Raw genomic sequence first — 9,495 nt, forward strand, 5'->3', positions numbered from 1 at the left:
GTGCACTTGGATGGGTTAAATGCCACCATACTTGACAAATGTCACGACTTTCACTTTTTCACTTGCAGTGCGCTGGCAGACCGGCGGAAACTCGTGAAGACGAAAAAGCAATAAGAGTTTGTTAAAATGTAAGGTCAACTTTAAAACACATGTAATCACGTTATTTGTTTTATACCAATGCTATATGTAAAGTATAAATATGTTTGAGTGAATAAATGTCGGTAAGAACATCAGGTGGACTATATTTGTGTCATTTTGTTAGGTTAATTCTTCAGCTAGAGATTATGTGCATTGCACAGGTGTGGCAGCTTGTTAAATGGTGTTAACTGGGTTTCTAGCTTTAGTAACAGCGTTCATTATTGCTCCATGAGATACCTGTCTGTGATACAATACAATGCCCTGTAATACTGCATTTCTGTGTAATCTTTATGGTTTCTATAGCCGTGGCATCATTATGATTTGTATTAAGAAGTGGTTTAATTCATGTAGGACGCTAGAAGTTGTGCATCTTCAGAAGTGGAGCCAATTAAAATCAGATTCAATTTAGATTAAAATTCAAATGGAATAAAACTGTTATTCCTTATGATTTAACACTATTTGCTTAAAGTTTTGTGTTTGATGAGAAATAAAATCAAAAGCTCAAGATTTCGTTTTGTGATGTATTCATTAGTGTCTTTGCAAATAAAATATCATTATAAATTGACCTGACGACAGTGATTAACCTCATCCTTTTGTCTCTATACATAAAGACACATTTGCATTGATGGGCAAACATAATCCCCTGATTTTGTAAATGTGGCCATTTACATTTGCATTAAGTGCCCAGTTTGTCTATAATTTAAATGAATAGCTTACATTTACAAAATGAGCCTACAATAACAAAAATATGCCGCTTCAATGAAAGTAAAAGTCCATGTTTAAATAAATTGTCCATTAAATTGAAATGTAACATGAAATGAGAAAAAAAATACATTGTGGTTCAAATAAGACGTATACATACATAAATTTCCAAACTATTGTACAAACAATAGGCCTATTTATTTTTTTATTAAAAACACTTAAATTATTAATCTAAATTTGATTTAAATTGTATCAGGATATTGATCTAGGTGTTAGGTGTATAACTCTGTCATCTGCTGTTTAGAGAAAAACTTGTAGAAATCAAAAAAAAAAAAAAAAAAAAATTGAGAGAATAGTGTAGTGACTATATATATTCAGCAGAGGTCCATAGAGACCCATTCATTTTGTCTGGAAGTGGCCAACTGCTCCTCTCACAACTTTTCTGATATACATATTGTAAATATTTATTGAAACATTATAAAATACATAAAATACAGTATTTTTCCTCAAAGGTTAGAATTTATTTTTGTTGTTTGAGGTATTTTGAAGCGCCCGCTTTTGCAATAAAAACACAAGTTGTGACTAAAACTTGATTGCATGCACATATTTTTTTCAATCTAAAAAGTTAAATCAAAACAATTTTATTCTACTTAATTGTAAATAAAACCAACACCAAAAAAAAATAACAAAACTGTGAGTGTGTGTGTGTCTGTGGGAGAGAGAGAGAGAGAGAGAGAGAGTGTGTGTGTGTGTGAGTATGCTCGTTTCACATTGTATTTGTGCTCTAGTATCAGGCCTTCGTTTTTGTGTGGACAATTTCACATTTATGCAGAATTTATTGATTTTATTTGCCAATTTCTATAAAAATGCCCTCTATTGCAGTCACTCCTGTGTGTGTGTGTGTGTTTGTGTGTGTGAGTGAGCATGTATTTTCTACATTGCATTTGTGCTCTAGTACCAGGCCTTCATTTCTGTGTGGAAATTTTCAGATTTTTTGCTAGATTTATTGAATCTTTTTTTTTTTTTTTTTTTTGACATTTACATTTATGCATTTAGCAGACACTTTTGTCCCAGCATCACGCTCAGCACTGGCTTGTGTATTGAGTCCTCTACTCTCCTCCTGTACTCATGTTCATTCCAGTTGCTGTTAGGTCTCTATATCTCACTAATGCACCAAGGCAAAGGTCAGGTCAATGTTAAAACAATATTTCCGTTCACATTATTCAACTACAGTCTCTTCATTCTTTCCAGTCTCCTTTTTTTTCTTTTTTTTTGTCTGTGCTGCTGTTTTTATACAATATGCAGAATGTAAATGTGCAATATGATCACATGTTCCCATTATTTATCAGGACTTTAACAGATGCAATAAATGTGGCATGCCAGTGTGCAAGATTATATCTGGTAATTACTAACACGAAAACACATCACTGCCAGGAGTTGTTGTTCTTGTATATACTTACTATTTCATATCAATGTGGAGGTCAATGTGCAGTACTGCCAATGCTCACTTTACTTAGATTGTTCAATGTGCAATTTTATGACTCAGTCACTTGTTGTAAATACCTTTATAATTGTACTGTACAGTCTATAGTTTTATTTATTGTCTGTGGTTATATATTTGTTTTCTAACTCCAGTCAGGAGCAGTGCTCCTAATTACATTGTATGCAGAATAATACTATGATAAGTAATTTCATTGTATTTATTATATTTTTATTGTTATTTCTTTTATTTTAAATTCAAATTCTTTAATTACTTTTTCCTAATGCAAATACAATCAGCAAACTATAGAAGTAAAAACAACAATGTATTAATAAAAATGTAAAATTTAATCTATAATTACTTAAAAGTTATCAAGAATTACTGAAAGTAAAAGTGGAAACTAATGAGATAGATCTCTTCGGATTACATCAGACACATAAAGGGAATAAATAAGTGCACTAAATTGTTTAAAATCAACTAAATACTAAAAGCTATATTTGTGACTCTTTGAGCATCCAGTTTCCAGTGAGCCCTACTAATATTCAGCATATTTTATGAAACTGTAGAGACTGCAATCTGATGTCAGCTTGTTTTAATTTTTTATATTTTTATATGTGAATTGTTTCTGAATTGTTTTTGACTGTTTTTTATTTTAATGTTTTTCTTTATATGGTTTTCTTTAATTGGTATTTGTTCGAAGTTTCATGATGGATGTTTATTCATTGTGCAAAATGTGTTAATATATATGTTAATCTTTTGTTTGTTTTGTTTGTTTCTTCACGAGAAGTTAGTAATGTATGCAAAATTCCATCCGTTTGTCATTTAGGGTGTGCTCAAACAGGTACTTCAAGAGCTGATTGGTGATAATGGCAAAGTTTTTTGTTCACTGATAAAATTTTGACTGTTTCTGTTATCAGAGATAAGGGGCAGTCATGGCCTAATGGTTAGCGAGTCAGACTTGTAACCCGAAGGTTGTGTATTCGAGTCTCAGTACCAGCAGGAATTATAGGTGGCAGGCGAAGGTTGTGTATTCGAGTGTAAGTACCGGTTTCATTTATTTTTTGCAGTTGTGAGAATTTATTAGAATGGTTTGCAAATTTGTAGCGATAATGGAAGATGATTTGCAGATTATTTGATATTTTTTTGATATTATTATAATGTGTAGATGGTGGTACATTGTTAAGTAATGCGAATGCGTGTTTGCAAAGAGCTCTGTCCAAGAGTACAAGCACAGTTCATTATGCAGATTGTCAGAGAGCAACAAAATTTGCTTCCAGTTTCTGCGGGTGAAGCAAATCAGATTATAACTACAATCTAAGATCAGATTACCCAATTTTCGAGAGCAACAAAATTTGCTTCCAGTTTCTGCGGGTGAAGCAAATCAGATTGCCAACACAATCTAGGTCAGTTTTTTTTTTTTTAAGATAGGATGGGAAGTGATGTGAGAAGGGTTGGGGGATGGGATCGTAAAAAGTCCATGAGCTGGGACTCAAACTCGGACACCTGAAGCACAACGGCACACAGCCAGCAAGGCTATCGGCACAATTAAACATAATTTAACATTTTAAGACTAATGGCGCTGTTCGGTTTTCTTATTTTTAACCTAATTTACAGTTTACTAATGGTTTTGAATAATTATTAATTACATGCTGTTATGGTCATTAAGACAGAATTTTTACTTTGTTAAGCACACCCCAAATTTAGTCCAATCTCAGGGAAATAGCTTTGTTTCCATTACTCATTAGGGAGAGTTGATTGGGAGGATAGAGCAGAAGATTTCAAAAGTCCAAAAATAAGGGCCATCCTAATGAGCTTGCTAACAGACAAAATGATTCAGTTGAGTCTTTTATGAATTTGATTCCAATGAAATCTTTGAGAAGTATTTTTAACACCTAATGGTACTCCATTCATGCTCACATCAAAATGACCTTAAGCAAAACGTGTAACATTTTTTTATCTAAAAATCTAAACATACATAATTTTTTGCAGTGCAAACAGACACTCAAGGCTCATAGTTGGTGCAGATGAAGTTGAGCCTGATGGTCGGAGGAAGGCTGACCCAGAGCTGACCTCCAGATGACTGAATGGCTCCAACTCTCTGCTCGTGGCAGTTTTGTGGTCTGGTGCCATTCCCCGCGGCCCAGTTCTCATAACAGACCACCTCGCCGCGCAGCCACAGCCACATGTTCATGATGCAGTAGTGATGCAAACCCATCCACACGGCCGCCGTCAAGGCTCTTCTCGCCACCCTCGTCTCTTGTTGCTAGATTTATCGAGGGCTGGTCGATGTGAGGACACCCACTTGATTCTGTCTGCAGTGATGCGATCATAGCTTCATTCCAGCTCCAGATTCTGCCCATTCGAGTACAGACTGATCTGGAGGAAGAGACGCATTTGTGATTTTTGTTTTTTTATTGTTTTATAATTTTACAAGTGCAAGAATACATTTGAGATTTTTTTTGATGATGTTGTGTATTTTTTGATTTGTAAGCCCAAGAATCAGCGATGGCCCTCTGCCCATGAATCCACCCATCACACAAGCACTGTAGGCGTTCTCATTTATGCGTGGGTTCAGTGGTCTTGGTTCCTAGCAGAGGATGACACTGTTAACCAGGACCATTCCCATGAGTCTGAACAGACCAATTGTGATCAGACAGCATTGACTCCTCCGGTGTTGTTCTAGCAGTGACTCCTCCAGTGTTCTCACCCTGGTTCCTCACACTGCTCAGATCCGTGTGATTTGCTCTGCAGAAGCTCTGAGCAGATCTCCAGCTCATCAACTGCTGCACGAGGATAATTCCTTTACTGCTGTCTGCATGTGAAGAGAAAATCAACAACACTGCATTAATAGACAGCTTGAAAAGTAGTGCACTAGTTTTTCTTTTTGGTAAACAAACTAAACTGGAGAGATTCAGTCCCTGCAGCTGATATAAATGCTGCCCACAGCCATTACACCGGTTTCACATTGGCTGCGCAAGCAGAGCGGATGCGGTGCAGAACAGCAGAACTGCGGGTTGTGTACTGCAAATACAGTCGAGTATCGTTCATTCCATCACACTTTTCAAGTGTTCTGACAAATGTCTGTCATATGCTTTGGTTCATGATGTGGGCAGCACACTCTGCTGTGATGCGGCCGTGTTCTCCTCTGTCCCACACACGTGCATATAACATTATGTATATAGGTAGTTTACTTGATAAAAAGTAATCTTAAATTTAATAAATGCCTCTAGTTTTATTCATTTAAACAGGCCTTTCATCTAAACAGACCTCCGCCGTGTTCTAATAGTAGAAAAAGTGATATATACAAAGTGCAGTTAAAATGGTTGGTAGGTAGTAGTGATTAGTGACCAGATGGGCAATAACTCCTGGCAGTGATGTGTTTTCGTGTTGTTGATTCTGTGCTTACTATAATATTTTATGTTTTTAAAATGTTGTAGCGATTTAAAGTAGCAAATAAAGAGTGGCGTTTTGTATGCAGACCTTCGGAAGCTTATGGTTGTTCAATGCTTTTACAATGAAGTAAAGTATGGTATTTGGGGTAAAAAGAGAGGCTCCCCTACTTTCAATCCGGGTCCTAAAAAGAGAGCACAATAAGGTAACATGATGATGGATAATTAATAGATGGCTGACTTTTCTATTTGTTGACATGACATGGTTGTCAGATGGTAAATATCATTATGTTGTAACCCGAGGGTCGCAGGTTTGACTAGAGTTATGTGTCTCTAGAAGCTTGCGTTCTGCAAGTGAACATCACTTTATTGTTCATCTCAAAGAGGAACAAAATCACTTTCATTGACTTTTTCATTAAATGTTCCCGCCTGCCCAACTCAATCCCAGCAGCTGAGTCCTTAGCCACCTTCAAGAAACGACTAAAAACACATCTCTTCCATCTTTATTTGACCCTCTAACTCTAGCACTCACTATTAATTTACTAATGTACTAACTACTTAAACTTCTTAAAAACAAAAATACAACAACAAAAAATACTAACACTAGTTTTTCTAATCTTTTTGTATTCTATATTTTATTTATTTATTTTTATTATATAATAAAACAAAAAACAACCTTGCTATGTGTACTGTGTTAAGCTAACAGAGACTTGTTATAGCACTTGTGTATCATTGCTATTTTGTTGATTTTGATAGCTTCCATTGTCCTCATTTGTAAGTCTCTTTGGATAAAAGCATCTGCTAAATTACTAAATGTAAATGTAATGAGCTCGTAAATACAGTAAACAGGGAACTAAAGATAATAAAAAAGTGGATGGACACAAATAAATTATCCTTGAATATAAATAAAACTAAGGTAATGATGTTAGGTAGTACAACAAAATGTCACAGACAGAAAATAAGTATTAGTGGTATCAAATTGAAATTGTGAGTGAGATTAAATTTTGAGATAATAATTGACGTGAATTGTCATGGAAACTATTATCAGGTATAAAAACAAAAAATCTCAAAAAAACCTCTCAATTCATAAAATAAAAAGCAAAACTATACCTTGATGAGAAAATGCACATATTTTATACTGCCTGGTACTACCATACCTTACTTTTTTGACGGTGGGGGCAGCAGGGAAATACACCAGAATGCAATAAATCCTCTGATTATATTGCAGAAAAGGCTCTGAGGGATCATTCACAAGGTTTGTTTTCTAGAACATACTCATAATCTGTTTTGCGCAGTCAAAAGCTGCTAAGAGGTGATGATCTTGTAAAATGCCAATACATCAATAGTCTTATATAAGCATTTAGCAAAGTATTACCTTCTAACTTACAGCGTTTTTTAAAACTCCAGTGCGGGCTCATAACTTGAGGGTTTTGGACATTTTTTCATTACCGAGGGCCCAAACCACTCGTAAATAAATTGACCCGATGATGATACTTAGTATGTGGAGTGAAACTCTGGAACAAACTGGACTTGCAAAAAAAGCAATACCAAACTATTCATCAATTTAAGCTGTTATATAAACATTGGGTCTGGTTCAAAATACAGAGATGAGGGTATTTAATTTAAATTGCATTGTATTGTGTCTCATAGTGTGAACATGTGCTCAGTGTTTCCTTACCATCGTTGGTATATTGTCCATTAACATTGTTGGCATTGTTTATTCCATTACACTGTTGGTATAACTGTTGTTATAAATATTTACATTTACTTGTAGTACGCCACCATGATATAACATTGTAAATAATCCGTGAGCAAAAATAACTGATGAAGCTCAATTATTAAGTATATAAGGGTGGGATTAAATATTGTCTTCTTCCCACTTTCCCTTTTCAGGCAGAATGATCGTCATGTGAATACTGTATACTGTATATTCTGTTTTTTTTCTTTTCCCGCTTTTTCTTTAACTATATTTGTCTGCCTTGTACTTTTGTGCCGTGCCTGGAATAAATGAATAAAAAAAAAAAAAAAAAAAATGTAAATGTAAATGTCACAAACACCAACATTCGAATAAATGAATAAAAAAAAAAAAAAAAAAAAGAAGACATTTGACAGATAAATATAAATTAGCCTTTCGCTAACTGTTAAGTCACTGTGGAGAGGAAACTGACCTCCATAAACTGTGCAGCACAGTGAACCATATTTGCATTTAAATTTTCATGGAACTGAGTTAAACATAAATTTTAACCATTGTTCCCTTAGTTTAGCGTCCCTAGGAAGGCCGAACAAAGGAGCCCTGCAATCTGAGTGAAAATGCAGTAGTTGGACAACCAAAATGCCTATTACCACTGCGTGTACCGCCGCCGCAGGGCCACGGCGTTAACTGGAAGTCAGTTGGCGCAAAGGGACAGTTTGCAAACTGACTGCAATTATATTTTGTTTTGTAAATGGAGAAAAAATAATGGAATAAAACAAAAATAACTTTATAATATAACTTTATAACATCCTTAAAAATCATTAGAAAATGAGTTTAAAATTAATTTTCAGAAAGTTAATTTCAAAACGTGAGATGATGTGTGAAATTTTGCAGCCCTAATGCGTAAAAAAAAAAAAAAAAAAAAAAAGAAAGACAAAAATAAGAATTACTTACACAAAGGCTCTTACTGCATTTTATGGTTATTAAACATTCACTATGAAACCATTAAAACTACACAATTTCCCAATTCATTTCCTAATTCATTTCAATCTACAGGCTAATGAAAGTTTTTGAACAAAAATCTGACCTTATTAATGAAAGTTTTTGAACAAAAATCCTGACCTTGGCCACCGGTCCACTGTACAAGCATATATATTGATGTGCACAAGGCTGCACGTTCATGAGACTTTATTTGCAAAGAAAAAAAAAAAAAAAAACAACTTGAACAAAATAAGTTGTGAGAAATCAAGAATGATAGGCTAAAACTGCAACATGAAAACGTAGAAATTGTACAAAAAGTAGGATATTTATTTGGAATGTTTAGATTACATTTAAGTATTTAACTTAAGGATTTACATTAAAAAAAAAAAAAAAAAAAAAAATAAATAAAAAGATTGAAAAGGTGGCTTATTGTTGAGCATTAAAGGCTAGGCCTAGTTCTAACACATATTTTGGCACTATAGTCACATTATGAAAGGCTTGAAACTTACATTTAATAATTCGCTCAACACATTCGTTATCTATTGCCTTTTTTAATACATTTATTCCCATATACAGAGCCCACAACATGCCCAAAATTATGTTCATGAATTAAGAAATGTATCACTTTTTATCGTTCCTTTGCAGTACCGTTTCTAGGCACAGGCGAACTAGCCGGTTGCCTAGGGAGGCAGCAATATACAGTGAATAAATCAATAAATCCACTGCTTTGTTGTCTCCTCTAAGGCTGGGCTCTAAATAGTGTTCTGTTCTCGTCTGTGCTGCCAAAGAAAGAACAGTTAGCATGTTTTGCTCAAACTTTCACCATGGCATTAGAGCTGGTACACCATTGTCACTTGCGAAATCATAAGTCAAGTCAAGTCTGCTTTATTGTCAGTTCTTCCACATGTACAGCATACATACAGAGAACTGAAATTGCGTTACTCTCAGACCCATGGTGCATACAGATAACACTTACAGTGTTAGAGTGCAGTGGCAGGAATTCAATGTTTTTCCCCAACAGTGGCAGATAGAGTGCAAACCAGTGAAGTGAACAAACAGTGCAGATAAAAAGATTGTAGTGCAAGATTGCAGTGGCAGGAATTCAATGTTTT

The sequence above is a fragment of the Cyprinus carpio genome, chromosome B7 (assembly GCF_018340385.1).
Source record: "Cyprinus carpio isolate SPL01 chromosome B7, ASM1834038v1, whole genome shotgun sequence".
In the NCBI taxonomy this organism is placed as follows: domain Eukaryota; kingdom Metazoa; phylum Chordata; class Actinopteri; order Cypriniformes; family Cyprinidae; genus Cyprinus; species Cyprinus carpio.